At 45.8% G+C, this 20,234-nt stretch overlaps 1 long non-coding RNA gene across 2 annotated transcripts in view; it reads left to right on the top strand.

The window, feature by feature from the left end:
• Positions 1 to 20,234, top strand: part of LOC144122173 (uncharacterized) — a 64,368-nt gene that overhangs the window by 19,093 nt on the left and 25,041 nt on the right. The window contains exons 3-4 of one of the 2 annotated variants that reach the window (XR_013312826.1): positions 1,971 to 2,235; positions 17,401 to 19,517. This is a non-coding gene — a long non-coding RNA (uncharacterized LOC144122173). Of the gene's footprint in view, positions 1 to 1,970; positions 2,236 to 17,400; positions 19,518 to 20,234 lie in introns of those variants that run through there. The other variant, XR_013312827.1, reaches the window with a different exon arrangement.

Here is a 20,234-nt window from a genome sequence, read left to right as displayed (position 1 = left end):
TCACCACAAACACACTGAAGACCGAAGAGCTAGTTTGCCATTGCCCTCGCTATCCTTTCCAGTACCTCAAGCACCACAAGAATCAGTGTTCCCCGATCAGCCTGCCATTCCTGCCATGGCAGACATATTTCCCCACAGCCCACCGGCTACTCACCACCCACCCACCTCATATACCCACTGTTGAAGTGATGTGGATGTGAGCAACCAGCGTGCCCAAGCTGGACTTGAGCAAGCATTTTCTGAGCACTGGGGCAAACAGGCAGCTCGACAGAAAATGGAACGCCATGCCCGTCTCCAGGCTGGGCCCTCGCCTAGTAGTGAGACATAGTGCAACATTACCACCTTGCTACCCAGAGGTTGCTACCATTGCATAAGTGCCTCTCATGAGAGCAGGCAGTCATTTGGTGGCAGCTACAAACAAGCACATATAAACATGTCCTTACGCGAATGCACAGGTGGTACTGCATTACGAAATATTCAAATAAATGTCTATTTTGCAATGCCTACCCTACAGTCTACCATATCTACTGGGAACAGAAGACTGGCCCAGCGTTTCTGGCATTCACGTGTATGCGAATGCCACATTTGGTGCAGGAAGCGTTAATAGAGCACCCCAATCAATGCCCTAATGTGCATTGGAAGCTAGCCTGATAAATGCAAAATTCAGAGCTGAGAAGTGCGAAATTGCAGTTAAAGAGAAGGAGTTTTCCTGTAATAAATTTCCGACTTCCTTACGGCACCTACTGTGAATATGTCAAGTACACAATAAAAGTGCCGACTCATTCTGACATGTTCTGTGATACGACACGTTGCAATGTGAGCTGCATCTATTCCACTCTGCCCAGGGCATACCCTCTTTCTCTTTTCCACTTCCCGGTTATGCTGTCCTAGCTACATAAAGAAGCACCCAACAGAGCTTGATAGATCTGTTTTCTATGATGTCAGGACATCAATACCTCATTCACATAACACCAATACAGTTCTGCAGTCCAAAAAAATGTTCACTTATGAATATTTCACACTAAATATATCATGTAGCACAGAATTCAAGTTTATGCCGTGGAGCAACAACAGATAGAATTTAAACATTGACTGTTTGGGCCACAATGGCCTCTGGACCTGTTTAGAACTCTCTTGGGAAAACTGAGATTCACAGAGCAGTCTCGCAAAAAGTACCGCAATTAAACAAATATAGCACGTTTTTTCCTCACTTCACTGGTTTCAGAATGCATATCGCGTTATATTCGAAAGCAAGGGTAAATATAACGTGATTTTCTTTTCCTCGCTGCTACAGCAAACTTCACTGCAAGACTTTTACAAGCTCCTAGAAAAAGCGAGCTTTGCGACGACCTTGGGGCCATGCTGAGTGCATAAGGTGAAAATTCGAACGTGGAAATAAGGCTGCGCAGGCCGCAGGTGAAGGTACAGTGCCTTGCAGGGTTCCTCTGGTGCAGAGTGCAATTTTGTCGCTACTTTTGTTCCCGAAATACAGCATAGCCGTGCATTGGTTCAGAAAGGTTACAATGTAGTATGTCCGTTTGCCTACGTTCAGTGACAGGTGAGAGGGGATCGAAGCGTCCTTGGAGTGAAGGAGTGTCGCTACTTTCAATATCAAGGGGCTTTACACCAAACTGCTTGCCAGCGCCTTATTACGGCACGGAGCGGCGAAGCCAGTGAAAATAACCGCGTGCGCACAAGTTTGACCACAGACAACAATCGCGTGGGCAGACTTGTGCACACGCAGTTATTCTCGCTGGCTTTGCTGCTCCGCACCGTGACAAGGCGCTTACAAGTAGTTTGGTCGACGCTCATGCGGAACTGAACTCTCGCTACTGCGCCATAGGCGACCGGTTGCATATGACCAATGTTATGAAAAAGCCGCTGAAAATCCATTTTCCGCTTGCGGACATGCTGCGCCATCTAGGTTGTGTGCTTAACAACTGTTCTTTTGACTGAAGTTTTGGTTTCAGTGTTTCGACATGAGGGGGCGCCGTGAAAAATGAAACTTTGAACGGCCCCAGCCGCCCCAGCAGCATCGGCCGGTGAACATGGCGTCCGCGTGGCCACGTGCTCCTCGAGAACGAAACCAGACACCCAGCGCTGCGGCCGGTTTGATTTCCGGGTTTTGGATGAAAGCAGCGGTGATAAGTCAGACAACGATGTACAAATGCCGGATTTCAGTTCCGACAGCGAGACTTCGTCTCAGGGGCCTGGAAAGTCAGTGTGTATTCGCACGTAAGTTTTGTTTTCGTTCATTCTGTTTTCTGCGGTGCACGCGGTTTGTAACTGATGAGTGGTTTATTTTTGTGCTTCAGGGCCTTCACAACATATGGCCAAGACAGACTGCCAAATGGTCAAGGTCGCGTCTCGTTTTTTCAATCGAGACGACGGCCAGGTGTCTGGGTTGCAGCTGTCTCGGCAGAGTCCTTGCTTTCGCCGAAGTGCATAAGTCTATTTACATAAGCTTACGGCTGGCGCTTACCTTGCGAGAAACACAGCAATCTCAGTGGTGCTGCAAATAAGATATTATCGCGACATTTTAAGACAAAGACGCTGGGGAGCACAAAGAAGTTTTGACATTTTTGATACAGTGCCCATGTGCTAGCTGTGTGCTACCAATTAAAAGAGGCTGTGGGTGGCCACGCAATAAACAAAAAGTGATAAATGATAGGAAACATGCAACATGTACAACGTAAGAAGCAGTACGGTTTAAACGTAGTTAAACTGACCGAGTAGATATGCGAAAGCATGTGTTTAGCCTGGTTGGTCATGGTTTTGCTTTGCTGGGTTGTCAGCACACTCTGGCGACTTTATTAGACTCAGGTTAAGCTCTGATCGAGGCTAAGCTGATCTGATCTGTTCGAAACTGGTCTTCACTCCTTCTTATAACTTTCTATCTCGTACACTCCGTTCCTCCTTTCTGAAGTCAAGAGTTTGGCCAGGAAGGAACATGATAAATATAAAAGGCACCGACCAAAACAGAGATGAATTGACGTGTCATTTCCCACACGGGAGCCTTTTTCACAATGAAGGCAAAGCAGAAAATTGTTGCTTTAAACATGGTGCATGTCAGATCCCAGATATCTTGCGTATACTTTGCGTAGATTGCCATCACAACGGTTCAGCGTATCTATTGTCGCCTGGATAATCAGTGACTCCAGTTAGAGCCGCGATGTTTGGTTCTTTTCTTTTGCGAGGATATTCTGTTCCCAGTGGCCGGCAGATACAGAGTGTTCAGCAAGTGCGTTCGACGCCACCCCTCGATTCCTCACGTCATTCTGGTGGTCTCGAAATCTTCATGAGAAATCCCTGGACTCACCGATGTACACTGCTATGCAGTTAGCACATGGAATTGCGTTTACGATGCCATGAAACTTCTCCTTCTTCATTGGGTCCTTCACTTGCACCAATTCATTCCCAAGTTTGCGAGCTGGCACATGCGCAATCTGTACGTCGTAGCGACGCAGTATGCGCGCCAGCGTCTCACTGACCCATGGGACATACGGAATTGAAGCCCGTTTTTGGGTGCATAGGGTCGAGTGAAATGCAGGACAGGCGAGCTGCCGCTCCACGCAGTCAATAAAATGCCCTGGGTAGTCGCATGCCGACAAATCGTAACGTACGTGCAACGAGTAAGCAGCCTTGTCACTTTTCGTGAATATTTTTCCTCTGCAGAGCAGCGAGGCAACCACGGAACGCTTTTGGGAATCAGGGTGGACAGAAACAGAAGTGATATGAAGGTAGTGGGCGGTATGAGTTGGTTTCCTGTACACGTTGAAGGTTAGTCCTCAAGACGTCCAGGAATGGAAGGCGGCATTGACTTCTTCTTCAAGGGTAAACTGTGTTACTAGTTCCATGCTGTTAAGATGTAGGATGAAGGCATACAGGGATTCTTTCGTCAGGACACAAAAGCAAATGCCCACGTACCTCACAAAAACTTTGGGGTGATGTGTGAACGATGCAAGCGCACGAGTTTCGAGCTCCTCCAATGTCAGATTGGCGACGGTGACAGAAGTAGATGCCCGATTACTGCTCCATGAACCTGGTTGTAGGGTACTTGCTCATAAGTGAAGTGTTTGAAAGGCAGAATCCATGATGTCGAGCCAAATCTTTCACTTCGATTGGAGACCTTTCTGGCAGTGTGCGGTCAGCTTCAAGGGCGGAGGTCTATTGGTATGCTTGTAAATAGCGACTTTACATCGAATGAGACCATGATTTCCTCCGTGCCGATTTCAAGGTCTCGGACCTTCTCGGTGAAATCGGTGTTCTGTATGTTTGCGGGACTCCTGCTGACCAGTGGTGAAATAACTCGGTGCACAAACTTAAGTTTTGAAGAGGGGAACGCGTAAAATTCACACCAGGACATCAGGCTTGTGGATCTTGGGTAGACAACAGATTGCAGGAGCTGAACCATTGTGGCATAATAGATGGTAATACAGTGACTGGTGCTGTGGGGGAACCATCCTGAAGACATCAGCCAGTAGCTTCTGCAGCTCTCTTTGAATCTTTGCTGTCGAATCCCGCTCGAGGCAAGCGTGAGTCAGCACCTTGCAAGAGGACCACCATTTTCTTTTGGTAGTTGCACTTGTCCATGAGTACGGTGGCGTTACCCTTGTCCGCTGCCAGAATAACAATGTCAGGATTACTGCGTGGGCTTTTGACAGCCTCTTTTTCCTGGTGCGACAGGGGTAAAACCGAAGACTGCGTGCATAGCTTGCAAAGGATGCTGACAACGTAAGTGCTTCATTCCGGCGGGACGGCTTGGCCAAGCACATTCAGCAGAAAAAACAACTCTCTTTTATTCGGGCGCAGGACCAGTGCTGAAGTTCAGGCCAAGGCTCACAACAGAACGTTCCGCTTTCTTCAGATTGTAGGACGGTAGGTTGTGAACACACTTTTGGGGGATCCCGGGACCGGTCCTTACCGCAAGACATCAGGCTTTCCAGTTTGTCTTCGTGGGAACACTCATCCTGGCGTGATCGTAGGCCAGCCTGGAAGTTTGCGTTGCAAACTCTTCAGGGCGGTTGTATTCCAATCGACGTCTGGCGAAGAAGGCATCGTTTTCAAGCTTCCTTATGCAGTGTGCACTCAAGTATCCTGGCATGGAGTAGCAACCGTTCAGCCCTCGAGACTGTGCTTAGTCCAAACTTCGTGGAAACTGGCTGGTGCAACCGAAGAGAGCGAGGAATCAAACCCTGCGCTTTACAGGTGAGGTTGAACTTGAGGTGCCCCCTGAACACAGCAGTCCGGGTGGTCAGTGAAACATAGCCCCGTGTCTCGGTGATCATGGGCTGGCTGTATGACTGGTGAATATGTTTGAAGTCAAAGGTTTGACTGAAGCCCATCTGGCCAGGATGGAACATGACGAAAAATTAAAGGTAGTGACCAAAAGAAAGATGAAATGACGTGAAGAAGGAATAAATTGGAGCAAATGAAGGACCCACTGAGGAAGGAAAACTTTCCTGGCCTCATATATGCAATTCCATGTGCTGACTGTGCAGTAGTATACATCGGTGAGCCCGAAGATTTCGCACGAAGATATTGAGACCCCCAGACTGACGTAAGGAATCGACGGGTGGCGTTGAATGCACTTGCCGAACACTCGGTATCTACCGGCCACAACACTTACTGGGAAGAGGCAAGTGTCTTTACAAAAGAGAAGAACCGAACATTGCGGCTCTATCTCGAGTCACTGATTATCTAAACGACAACAGATATGTTGAACCATTGTGATGGCAATCTACCCCGCAAAGTGTCTTGGATCTGTCATGCGCCGTATTTAAGGTGATTTTCCGCTTCGTCTTCATAGTGAACAAGGCTCTCATGTAGGAACCGAAACGTCCTTTCATCTTTGTTTTGATCGGTGCCTTTTATAGACAAGCGTCGGGCCATGACGTCAAAGAGATGCGGCGGCACTGGCGTCAGCAGTGACTTTCGTTGCGTAGGCAAAAAGCGGGACCTCCCGCATTGCGTGCGCCACGCTTGCGTGTTTTTGGGCACAATTCGCGGCGTGCCGACAAATTGTGGTGCGGTTGGTTGAGTCACAATGCAGAAGAAAGAAAGCACCATGTTTCCACAAGTTTATTGCAGTCAGATAGGCGTGAAAGCGACGGGCAGGGGCCGAAGAGCAAGACAAGTTCAGCGACGGACCGCCTTTGCGGATAATTATTACCGCCGAGCTCATGGGTCATTACGCCAAGTTCGTTTCGGCCCTTGGGTTATTATATTGCGTTTCTGCATTCAAATCTAATACGATGGTTTCTGTCCTTAGCATCATTGCTCGGCCGCGTGGTGAACTGTGCAAAAATCAAGTAATGCATACAACTCGTTCTCATTCTGTCGTGCACACCCAGTGTCGGCTTGGTTTCAGGGAACGAGCATAGCGATTTATTTTTGACTATGATTGGTATACAAATAACATAGTCAATGGAATATGCACACTTTAGTGTTCTGCAGCTGTTATTAGTAAACATCATCACCATCAGCCTGATTATAAATGAGATATTATTATTATTATTATTATATCAAGATATCCCTAAAGGCATTCCTCACAAGAGTATTACATAAAGGGGGGGGGGGGGGTTACAATTCGAACATGAAGATACAAGAAGGAATATCTAACATGAGGAACAGAACAAAAAACAAAACAAGAAAAGCGTAATAACTGATACCAAGCATCAAAACGTGGCGGAACAACAAAATGCAAAATGAACATAATAAAAAATAAACAATGTAATAAACAGAATGAGAAACAAAACTCAATCACATTACGGTGAGCACAACAGGGCTAGAAGAAAACTACACATCGTTTTGATTTTTAAAAGTTCATGAAATGATGCCATATTCGTTTCAGTTGCGATTGTGGAAGACAGCCAGTTCCAATCAATAATCGTTTTGGGTATGAATTATTTGGCAAAACTTGAAGTGTGGCATGTGATGCATTTTATCTTGAAAGGATGGTCACGGCATGAAAACATTACTGAGGGTGAATGAAAGAAATCGTCGCGAAGCAACGGATGATGGTAAATTTTGTGAAAAAGAGTTAAGTGAGCCAGTTTGCGACGATGGGAAAGGTTGTCGAGTCCAGCACGAGCTTTTAACGCCGTGACTCTAGTAAAATGTGAGTAGTCAGAATAAATGAAACGAGCAGCACGATTTGGCAGGGATTCTATGCTATCTTTGATGCAAGCTTGATCCGGGTCTCATATGGCTGAAGCGTACTCAATTTTAGGTCGAATTAATGCAATATAAGCAAGTTTACGCACGTGCGCCAGAGCATGTTGAAGGTTACGTTTTAAAAGGCAAAGAGAACAGTTAGCAGCTGCTAGAATCAAGTCAATATAATAGTTCCAGGTTAAGTCTGATTGAAGGTAAACTCCTAGATACTTGTAAGTGGAAGTTATCTCAACTGCTATGTCATTATGAGAGTATGTGGTTGGGATGCGATAAGAATTTCTAGTAAAGGAGACAAGCTTTGTCTTAGAGGGATTTAGGGTCATAAGCCACAACTGGCACCAAGTGTTAATAGAAACGAGGTCAGTTTGTAGAAATTGTTGGTCAGAGTCATTTGTAATGGTTCGGCACACATTACAGTCGTCAGCAAACAGTCTAATTTGTGAAGAAATGCAATTTGGCAAGTCATTAATAAATATTAGAAAGAGCAGGGGACCTAGCATACTCCCCTGGGGTACACCAGATGTGACATGGGCCATTGCAGAGTTAGAACGATTAACAGAAGTGAACTGAACTCGAGATGAAAGGAAATCTTTAATCCATGATCCATGCTAGTACGTGAGGGTTGACATTAAGATGCGATAGCTTGAGAAGTAGTCTATGGTGGGGAACCCGATCAAATGCCTTCGAAAAATCCAAAAACAAAGCGTCGACTTGAATTCCGGCATCCAAAGAAGTAAATAAGTCATTATTAAATCCGGCGAGCTCAGTGTCGCAAGAAAATCCCCTGCGAAAACTGTGCTGATATTTAAATATGATGTTATGATCTTCAAGATAATGACCTGTCTGTGTATGACATGTTCAAGGAGCTTGGAGAAAGAGCAAGTCAATGAAACGGGTCTATAGTTTAGAGGATCGGAGCGGATGCCAGATGATAAAGACTGAGAAAAAAGCGCAGACAAGACTTGAAAAATACCCTGAGATGTTTTTCAGTATTTTACTGTTACAGCTCAGAGGATCCGCACTTGTGGTAGTTTTAAGATTACTTAACAAAGAAAGAATACCATCTTCATTAATGACTACTGGGGGCATAGAATAATCATGAAATGAGTTAAGAACTGGAGAGGTGGTGATGAATTCTTGAGTGAAAACAGATGAGAAAGCATTGTTAAAGAGCCAGTGTTGTAGGCGTCACCAAAAAAATAACGAAATACGTTACTCGTTACGTAAAAAAAAAGGAACGTGTTACCGCCCTATGTTACCTACAAAAAAAGGTAACGCATTATCGTTACTGTTACCGAAAAAAAGTGCCGCACGTCACTTTGCCGTTACTTCATGGCCATAAAATTTAAGTTTTTGTCACCTTAAGAACTCATGGTAACAATTTTATAAAGCTCACATTTGACATATAACGTCTAGCCCAAACAATGATTTTACGCGATATCCTGATTTAACGAGAATACTTTGCACAAATGTGCAGGAGCTTAGCAATGTTATAGTGGCCTAAAGTTGCCTGTAGAATTACATGTGTTGAATTCTAACTGTGTGTGTGGCACATGATGAATCCATCTTCTGAATGTGGCATTAAACACAAAATGACACTCCATCATCAATTCTGACTTCACAAACAAAACATCGCTGAACTCTCAACAAATTTAGAGTTATTCTGAAAAATCTGATGTTCCGAAATGCTCAGCATGCTTCCATTCTGTAGAGAGTTGTGCGTCTGAGTGGTTTGGGAAGGGGAGGTAGGTGAAGACAAGTGTGTGAATGCGTATTCGTGCAGGTGTTTCGTGCTTTATGGCTATTCCATCTTTTTTTTTTAGTTGGGTGCGTTGTCAAGGGCAGCTGTTTTCTGGCATGCATGAGAGCACCAACAAGGGTTGTCGGGAGCACCTGTACATTTTGTTTAAAAACCACTTTAGGTGCTCTGCGCTTTTTTTTTTTTCTAAAAATGGGGGCGGAGTGGGTCAAAACTGGAACAAAAAGTAACTAGTAACGTGACACCTCACGTTACCGAAAAATGTTAAAGTAAGTATGTTACCCGTTACAGTTCTCAATTGGTAACATTTATTTATTTATTTATTTATTTATTTATTTATTTATTTATTTATTTATTTATTTATTAGTTAGTTAGTTAGTTAGTTACCTGCATCGCCCCGCAGGGCATTACAGCAGGGGGGTACAGACTTCATTTATAGGTATAAAGCAATTATTGCAGTGCATGGAAAAATGCTTCGCTAGATGTAATACATACAATGCTCGATGGCAAACTGTTCCAGTCCCGAACAGTTCTAACAAAAAAAGAATAACACAAGACGTCACCCTTGCAAGAAAATTCTCTGACCTTCAAGCAGTGGTCCAGTCGCTTTGATATATAATGAGGTGCCTGGATATATTGTTCGCGGTTTATGCCAGTTTTTGAATAATAAATCTCGTGGAAAAATTTTAATCTGATGTACCTTCTACGGTCCTTCAACTCTTGCCAGTTAAGTTTTCGTTTGCTTTCCGTCATACTAACTTGCCAATTATAATTACCAAGAACAAATCTAACTGCCCTATTCTGAATTTTCTCTAATTTTCCTACACACTCAGATGTGTGTGGGTCCCAGCAAACACATCCATATTCAAGTATGGAGCGTACATAACTGAAATACAGCTGTGTTTTTAAGTTACTTGGTAAATGGCTAAAATTCCGCCGTAGAAAACCCAAACGTGACGCTGCCTTATTCGCAATATAATTAATGTGCTTATTCCATCATAAGTCCGATGTAAAAAAGACGCCTAGATATTTAAATGACTTGCTTATGTTGAGAGTAAAATCATTAATTCTATACCTATACGGATGATTAGCACGTTTTCTTGTGAAGGTGACGTGAACAGTTTTGTTTATATTTAAGGACATGTCCCAGCGTACACACCAGTCTGCCACAGTATCTAAATCAGTTTGCAGGATTTGTGAATCAGAAGTGGAATTTACTACTCTGTAAACAACACAATCATCGGCAAACATCCTGAATGAAGACTGTATGCCAACTGAAATATCATTAATATACAGCAAAAACAAAAGTGGTCCCAATACTGAGCCTTGGGGAACTCCCGAAGTAACTGGTGCATACTGTGAAGAAATACCGTTCAGAACAACAGCCTGCCTTCGTAATGACAGATATTCTGCAATCCACGCAATTACTTTACAATCCAGGTTATACGCTTTCAATTTGGAGAGAAGACTGTGCGCGACAACATCAAATGCTTTGCGGAAATCCAAGAAAACGCAGTCCACAATTTGTTGCTTATCGATTGCCGATGCCAAATTATGAACAAACTCTACCAGCTGCATACTGCAGGAAAATCCACGCCTGAAACCATGTTGACTAGTGCATAGGAGATTGTGTTTGGTGAGATGGGCCATAACGCAACTATATATTACATGCTCCATAATTTTACAGGTTATGCTGGTTAAGGAAACGGGTCTGTAGTTCTGAACGGAGTTTCGCATACCACTCTTATGTATGGGCACGACACGCGCTACCTTCCAATCAGCAGGCAAGTCGGTTTCATTACGAAACTTCTGGAACAGCCGGGTGAAATACAGACATAATGTATCCGCACAATTCCTTAAAATTGCGGCAGGAATGTCATCAGGGCCACAAGCCTTAGCCTGATTCAAATCCTTCAATAATTTACGCACACCGTCAACACAAAAAGTAACTTCCGGCATGCAATCTATTTCAAGAGGTAATGCAAAACAGACAGAACGTGAACAAGGTGGCAAAAACAGAGATGAAAAATAACGGCTAAACATTTCAACTTTAGCCTCATCATCATGGATGATTATCTCATCATTTTTCAGAGCAGGTACTGAGCTGTCATCCTTACGATTATGCTTCACATATCTCCAAAATTCTTTGGTATCTCTGAGAAGTTTTTCTCCTAAACAAGTACGTTACTAAGTTACCGGAAAAAGTAATCCGTTACCGGTAACGCCGTTACTTGTAACGCGTTACTGACAACACTGTAATGAGCTGAGCCGAATGCGCATCGTCCAGCTGGGTCACCATTAGAACTTGTCAAGAAAGAATCAGGATACGAATGAGGGTTAATTACGCTCCAAAACCTACGGGGGTTATTAGACAGCATGGTGGGCAAAACATTACAAAACTGGTGACGGGTAGCTTTAAGCATTTTCTAGTCATTTTCATCTATATTTTTCCCATGTGTTTAATAGGTTGTTAGCAACTGCCTGCCAATACAAATGTTTTTTCTTATTGTTAGCTCTTTGCAGCCGCCCATTGAACCAGCGCACAATTTTGCTGCATTTAATTTTGATAACCAGTATGTATTTTATAATGAGGTTAATTAGGGTAGTTTTAAACAGTATCCAGTTCTGTTCAGTGAAACGGAATGAAGATTCAGCCAAGAACTTCCCAGAAAAAGAAGTTAATTCATGATTCATTTGGTCAAAATTAGCTCTGTTATAACACCTGATCAGCTTGGTGGTAGTTTTTCTGTCGATAATTCTGCAATTGATGCACCCAATTATAATGTCATGGTCAGGAAGACCACTAAGGTGAAATATTTTAGACAAGCATCGGGATTATTGATTAGAATCAAGTCGAGAATGTTTGCAGTGGTACCTGAAGATCATGTGGGCTTTGTAATGAGCTGAGTTAGATGAAAATCAAGACAAGTTTGTAGGAAAACGTGCGAATCCTTGTCACTAGGAGAAACAGTGTTTCTCAAATTAAAGTCACCAAACATAATTAGGACAGAATTTGGAAAACGCGTACACACATCAGTCAATAAGCAACAAAATTCATCAGCAAAGCCATCATCAGATAGGTCGACTGGACGATACAACACACCGGCAATATTGTTTGTAGAAGTGCATTTCAAAAAGACGAATACACACTCGAGAAAAGTAGGAGCAACTATTGGTATAGAAATCAGCTCTTGCTTAATCGCAATAAGCACACCACCTCCTCTTCTGTTCTTTCTGTTGCACCGAAAAAATTTAAAACACGATTTGCATGGAAGGATGTCATCATTTGATATATAATTGGTTAGCCACGTTTCAGTAAATGCTATTAACGAGGTTCCAGAGGAGTCGATAAGAGAGGAGAGGGCATCACTTTTCACTGTAATGCTTCTGATGTTAGTATGTAGGAAGCAAATGTTATCTAAACACTTTGGTTCCGGCAAGATTGGTGGTGCACGATCGGAAGCAGTATGATGATTTGAATGTTGTCAATCGGCAGAAGGCTCAGTTAGACGCGCAGCCCGATTGCCAGCAGTGTCCCACAGATAAACGTCGTCGTTTACATGAAGTTTATTAAAATACAGACGAATCCGGTCCCCCTCTTTATCGTCTAAGAAAACTGCCACAGTTTACGGCGCTTATCACGAACAGCCTGAGTAGTCGCGTGATATGCTAAAATTGGTGTTCTTTAGTTTGTAGCCAAGACTAATGACGGATTCGAGTTCTTTCTCATTATAAAATTTGGTAATAATGGCACGTTTCTTGTCAGTCGAAAGACGCCCTAAGCGGTGAGCTCTGGCAATGAAAGTGACAGTAATGACAAGTTTCTCCGAACAAAATTCTCTTACATACTGCTCTGAGTCTTCCCAAGGCTCAGATGCATCAGAATCATCTATGCCAAAAAACAACCGTTCGACTGCCTTGAGCGATTTTCCAGATCATCAAGTTTGTCCTGAATTTTTTTAGATATCAGCGGGGTTACGGGGGTTTATTCAAAGAGGGGACCGGTCGAAGCAGGATGGAAGCAGGAAGCCTAGCAGCGTCCTTCAGCTCTCTCTTTTTCTTCCTCTTTCTCCGCGGGTCAGTCCTTCATCTTCTGCTTCTTCCGTCGAGGTTCTGTGGAAGCACGTTACATTTCCCTCCTCGCAGACGATGCCCGTCGGGCGAGTTAAACAGACCGTCTGGGATGGAATCGCTTGAGGCGGGCTACATGCACCACCTGAGATTGGCGTGACCGTCGACCACTAGCAGTTAGTCGTGCTATAACGTAATTAACGTCACTTATGCACTCCAACACAACAAATGGTCCAGTGTAGTGGGATAGCAGTTTCTGACACAGACCACGCTTGCGTAGAGGGGTCCACAACCACACAATGTCACCAGGAACATAAGAAACTTCTTGGTGTTGGACGTCGTAGCGGTTCTTGGAACGCTCTTGCGAAGATAAAATTCGAACGCGGGCAAGCTGGCGAGCTTCTTCAGCTCTGCAGAGTGTGGTCGCAAGAGAAGGTTCATCGTGGATGAAAAATGGTAGCATGGTGTCAAGGCCGCAGCGAGGCGAGCGAGCATAGAGCAGGTAAAAGGGGCTGTAGCCAGTTGTCTCATGTTGCGCGGTGTTGTACGCATGAGTGATGAACGGGAGTACGCCATCCCAGTCCTTATGATCTGCAGTGACGTACATGGCAAGCATGGTGGTGAGCGTACGATTAGTGCGTTCTACCACACCGTTCGTTTGGGGATGATATGGCGTGGAGTGGCGAAAACTGCAGCTGCTGAGGCGGAGAAGTTCTTCAACAACGTCCGCTGTAAATTGACGTCCACGGTCGCTAATGAGAACTGCAGGAGGGCCGTGCCGAAGAATGACGAATCGAAGTAAGAAGTTAGATACTTCAGACGCAGTAGCAACTGGTATCGCGGCTGTCTCACAATAACGGGTTAAGTGGTCTACGCACACAAGAATCCATCGATTTCCTTTAGAGGATCGTGGGAAAGGTCCAAGGAGGTCAATGCCAACTTGCTCAAACGGGGCTGTTGGAGGTGTGATTGGCCGCAATTTGCCCGGTGGACTTGAAGTCGGCAGCTTAAAGCGCTGGCATTGCACACAGCTGGCTACATAGTGCTGGATGGTTGAACGCATGTTAGGCCAGTAAAATCGTTGTTGTGTGCGGTGGAGTGTGCGGGTCACTCCCAAGTGCCCAGACGTGGCGTCGTCGTGCATCATTTCAAGAACTGTGATGCGTAGGCTTTCGGGTACGACAAGAAGCATGCGTGCTCCTCCAGAAGCGAAATTCTTCTTATAAAGCAAACCGTCGCGAATGCAAAAAGTATTCTTTACAGAATCTTGAGCGGCATCAAACAAAGAGGTTAATGTTTGGTCCTTGCGTTGCTCAGTTCGAAAAACTTGAAGATCGGGGAAGGCTTGTGAAAGTGACGACAAGTATTCATCAAAGTTGTCTGCGTCGTCCTCAGTCGTTAGAAGCGGCAAACGGGAAAGACAATCGGCATCTGAGTGTTTACGGCCGCTTTTATGCACAACAGTGAAATTAAATTCTTGTAGGCGCAAAGCCCATCGAGCAAGCCGGCCACAGGGGTCACGAAGACTCACTAGCCAGCAAAGCGAGTGGTGGTCGGTCACGACGGTGAAAGCATTCCCGTACAGATAGGAGCGGAAGCGCTGTACAGCGAAAACAACGGCGAGACATTCTTGCTCAGTAACCGTGTAATTTCTTTCGCTCTTACTCAACGAACGGCTGGCATATGCTACCACGTGCTGATCGTGACCATGGCGTTGTATAAGTACAGCGCCGATACCGATACCACTTGCATCAGTGTGCACTTCAATTGGTGCAGATGGACAGAAGTGGCGTAGGATGGGGCCCGAGGTCAAAAGAAATTTCAGATGCCGGAAAGCTGCGTCACATTCGCTGGTCCAATTGAACGGTGCATCTTTATGCAGCAAACACGTGAGTGGGTAAGCGATGTCCGCAAACCTAGCTATAAAGCGTCGAAAGTACGAGCAGAGCCCTAAAAAACTCTGCAGCTCTTTCACTGATTGAGGCACCGTAAAACTTTTGACAGCTTCAATTTTCTTTGGATCTGGTCGAACACCTTCTTTATCAACTAAATGACCAAGAACAATTGTTTCACGGTTCCCAAAATGACATTTCTTGGAATTGAGGATAAGGCCAGCTCGTTCCATGCAATCAAGCACAATATCCAGACGGCGGTTGTGCTCACTAAACGTTTTGCCAAAAATTACAACGTCGTCCAGATAACATAAACAAATTTGCCACTTGAGGCCACGCAGGATTGTATCCATGAACCGCTCGAATGTTGCAGGTGCATTACATAATCCGAAAGGCATAACGTTGAACTCGTAAAGTCCGTCTGGTGTAATGAATGCCGTTTTTTCCCTATCTGCAGCGTGCACGGGGATTTGCCAGTAGCCGGATCTCAAATCAATAGAAGAAAAGTATGAAGCGGAGTGCAGACAATCAATTGCGTCATCTATACGTGGAAGCGGGTAGACGTCCTTCTTCGTGGCCGTATTTAAGCGACGGTAGTCAACACAGAACCTCCATGTGCCATCTTTTTTCTTAACAAGGATAACTGGAGCCGCCCAAGGACTGGAGGATTCTCGAATTATGCCTCGCTTTAGCATCTCTTGAACTTGGTCATCTATTAACTTACGTTCAGTGGCTGAGACTCGATAGGGCTTCTGGCGTATAGGAGGTGCGGAGCCGGTGTTGATCGTGTGATGAATACGACTGGTAGGCGGTGGTGTTGAATCGTCTTTGGCAAAGTCGAACACGAACACGTGTTTCAGAAGGAGTTCCACTAGAGTGCGACGCTCGGTTGGGGAAAGAGCCTGATTAATCATAGCCTTAACTTGGGTCTCCATATCTCTTTTCACGTGCTGCTCACTGACAGAGTTGGTTAACGCCGCGACGAAACCTGACACACCTTCCTCGAAACGGGCGAGTTTGAGGCCCCGGGGCAACACAGCTGGCTCTTCAGAGTGGTTCACTGTCCACAGCTCGGTACGGCCTCTCACCACGGGAACGACGCAACGAGGCACGACGATACTCTTCTTAGAGCAGGCGAGTGTCGTAGGCTCTACCACAGCTTCAAAAGATTCGCACTGATTGTGAATAGAGGAAACCCGCACGAATGCTGCAGAGAAAGCTGGTACAATAGTATCTTCTTCCACCGCAAATGCTCCAAAATCCGGTGTCGAGTTATCCACAAGAGCTGAAAGTAACGAAGAATTCAAAGCAACTTCTCCCGTACGACAGTCTATAGTTGCACCACACTCTTGCAGAAAATCAATCCCAAGAATCACATCATGCGTTGACCGTGGTAGCACTGCGAATTCTGTTCTAAACGTTAGACCACCAATAACAACATCCGAAGCACACACACCAAGTGGAACCAAAGGTTCACCACCGACACCACGGAATAACGCTGCACGGTCACCACTAAACATCACTTTCCTACCTAAACGATTCTTAAACCTCAAACTCATAACGGATACGGTAGCACCAGTGTCCACAAGAGCCATTGTTTTCACACCATCAATAAACACTTCCAGTTTGTTCTTCAACATAAACACGGGCAGAGGTAGATTGGACGTCATCGACTCGCCGGCGGCCTCACCTCCATCGGCCGCGCCTCCTAGTTTCCCGGAGGCGGAGGGGATGCACGACGTCGAGGAGAAGGTGACCGCCGTTGGCGCTGAGGTGGCGGCGTCACACTGCGGTCAGATGCGGGTGATGAACTCCGCAAATTGCTCGGACGGTACGGGTCCCAAGCGGACGTTGGGGGTCTCTGCTGCGCGGTGTGCAGTTGCCCGTAAGTATTCGCCGTAAGTATTCACGTAACAATATGACACAGGTTGACTGGACGGAAGAGTTTCAATTTTGCATTCCAGTTCAGTAACTCTTTTAGTTAACTGGTCCAGGTCGTTCCTGAGGGTGACGTGGAGGTTCAAGCCTTGATTTATTGATTCAAGAAGTTTTGTGTTGCTCACCTCAAGGTGCTGAATGGCTAAAGCTACAGCGTCAAGCTTGTCTTCTTGCGCTTTACTCATAGGGCCTGGGTTTACCTCCATGTCACCGCCAAGAATCAAAAGGCGCCAAATGTACGACTCAGCAGCACGAACATACTTCACATAATCCACTACACCAGGTGGCCACGACACCGCAAAGAGACAAACATTATTGTCACGATAACACTTAGTTTCAAGATAACTAACCTGTATAAGGGGCATTCATGAGTACGGATGCGTAGCAGCAGTGTCGTGGCCCACAGTGTCAGCAGGAAAATGAGGATAACATGAAAAAAAAAAAACACTGCTCAATACTTCTTGAGAGTGTGGTAGATCTTGAAGCATGGGTCCAGGCACAAGACTTTGTCACACTCAACGCACATAACACGGGTGTCTTTCCTTTTCTTTTACCCTTGAACAGTGTTCGCACACACGTGACACCTCCGTTGGGTGCGGCTCCCTTTGGCTTCGCTCGGAGGAACCATCTGGAGAAAGTGTCGTCTCGTGAGCCTCGTCGGGTCATCAACACTCCGTTTTCCACCTCTTCACCTAGCAGTATGAAACTCTTGGATCAGTTGGTACATGACAGTCAAACGAAATTTACCCAATGTTTTGTGTCCACCATTTTCATGCCACAAGATAAAGGCATTTAGAAGGCACATGTCCATAATATGAAAAACTTTTTGTACCACTTGAGGCTCTTCCTAATGCTTTCAGCGAAACTCATCATCATGTCCATCTTGTCCACTAATCCCATCTTCATATTGTATTCGAGAACACATGCGGGCTTTCGCTCGTTCTCGCCTGTTACCCTACCCACCTTCCCTGTGTCTTCCAGACGTGCATCATGCATCGACGTTAGGGCATGTCCATCTCTCTTGTCATGCCATTTTAGCGCAAGAAGCGTCTTGGTATGATATGAGACCACTTCCCCTTTTTTCATCTTTTTTGAGAAATTTGGAAGTCCCTTCCTGTTGGTCTGAACAGTTCCACATGTGTTGGTTTTTTTACCTTGAAGGCAGTTAACAGTGCTGGACTACTGTACCAATTATCTACAAATAGCGAATGTCCTTTTCCGAGGTAGTCATCAAGTAGCTCTAGAATGATGGAGCCAGAAAATCCCAAATCCTTGACCATGGTCATGTTTGTCGTTGCTCCAGTGTACACAACAAATTTCAGAATGTAGCCGGTTTTGACATCACAAAGAACTTGACACCAAAGCGGTGCCTTTTCGAAGGAATGTATTGCCGAAATGACAGCTGCCCTTTCCATGGCATCATAGACTCGTCTATGCACAGGTCTTGGTGCAAAATTAGTAGGCTACTCAGTTTGCTCTGAATTGCTTCCATAAATGGCCGCACTGTTCTCAGCCGATCTGCGATATCTGTGGAGTCGCTCAGATGGAGAAGCCACAGGAGGAGCAGGAAGTGGTTCAACGAAAAAATGGTGTGTGCAACATAGGGTTCGTGCTCGAGTAGTCTTGCAAGGCATTCTTTCTTATCAGGCCCATCAGCAGAACGACCGCTAGGAAACAGTACATTTCTGCTACATCCGTCTCCACCCAAGCTCTCAGCCGCGACGTGCGCGCAACTCCTTGTGCGCTTGTCTTCTCTCGCGCGAACTGATTCGCTTCACTCACGATGTGTGAAACGATTGGCTCATCAAAAAACAGCTTGGAATAGTCACCTTCTTACGCATCTGGTTGAAGAGTTGCGCTCGCAGATGGTCCTGAACGCGACGCGTCGAAAGGAAACAACGTCGGTGAGAAATCGGCTTTCTTCCACATAGTTTCCGTTTGCCGTGCACTCTTCCGGGACGATGGTCCCACCGTTTCAACATCCGAATCTGACGATGCGGGACTCACCTCTGCCTCGAATGAGACACTGTCCGAGTCCGAATCCGAGCTCGGCTTGTATTCAGAATCGGAAGAGCCATCGCTCCAATGAGCAGCCGAAGGTCCCGCGCACTCAGCCATCCAAAAGTAACCGCGCGCAGGGAGGATGCGCTTTCAGTGGCCCGCACAACGAAGAGAAATGGGACGTTGTGTGATCAAGAAGACAGAGGGAGATGGAAAAAGGCTAAAACAAAGTTTGAGGGGCTTTACGTTTGCTGCTGCAAGCCGGAAGCGAGGGTGCGGCGAAAGAGCGAAAGCAGCAATCGAGTCATGTGTCGGTCTCTTTTCGGAGAGGCAACTGCGTGTGCCCCTGAACTTGACGCGCTGTAGCAGACACGCCAACAGAAGAAAAATAAAAACCTTCAATCCAGCAGAGATGGCAGAACAACCCTTGAACCCATAACCACACGCGCGTGACGGATGATCCAGTGAATGCGGAGCGACCGCGCCACTCAGCAAAGAGAGAGGGGAGAGTGGCAGTCGCACCGTACTCTTCAATACATGCACCAAAGAAGTGCGGGACGAAAATACGAATTTGTAGAAAGATTCAACAGATGGCGTGGCCAGTCCAGGAGCGCCTGCTTTGCGCTCAGGCACAAAATTTTGAACGCACAATGGAGTATTCGCCAGTGACAATGTGTGTGTGGGGGGGGGGGGGGGGGGGGGGCAGCGCAAAAATGTACTGGTATGTCCGTGCCAGCGAAAGGGTTAAGGTGTTTGCCAATAGTTCTAAAATTACAATGCTCGGTGTCAGCACACACAAGCCACAACTACAGTGAACAAACACGCTACCACAACTCCCGTGCCTTTGACAGCAATGAAAAGCTGGAGCTGGTGATGCTAGAGCTGGTGATACTGATGCCAATATGGATAGCGGGATGAGCGGCAGAGGGAGGAAAAAGTTGACAACGATGATGGTGAGCCGCGGCCGCTATCTGCGGGTGGCACCTGTAAACTCCTCTGCGTGTAAGTGGCCTCCACGATCAAGCGCAGCGTTGCTCGCAGCCGGAGCCGATCGAGAGGCCACGGCATTTTGAAGGCTATTCACGCGTGGGTCATGGAAAGTTCGCGTGCGGCCCTTACATGAATTTTTTTTTTATTTCCTTCGGGAAAACAGCGTGCCGCCTGTATATGCGCTTACACGGTAAGTACTTGAATCTCCTCCTCTGTGCCTTTTTGCAGACGATTGGGTCCTTTATTGTGCAGTTAATAATTAAGATGATTGTGCTACTTAGCAACATTATTTATAACACTGTATACTGGTGAAGTGCTTGGGGTATCCACCCATGACTGTCTCTTCACTATGAGACTGTAAAGAGCCAGCACCACACTGCGGCAAAGAAGACGCATGAGGCCGTGGA

Source organism: Amblyomma americanum, chromosome 2 (genome assembly GCF_052857255.1).
Source record: "Amblyomma americanum isolate KBUSLIRL-KWMA chromosome 2, ASM5285725v1, whole genome shotgun sequence".
Lineage (NCBI taxonomy): Eukaryota > Metazoa > Arthropoda > Arachnida > Ixodida > Ixodidae > Amblyomma > Amblyomma americanum.
The sequence above is the reverse complement of the archived record's forward strand: the minus strand, read 5'-3'. Positions and strand labels throughout refer to the sequence as shown.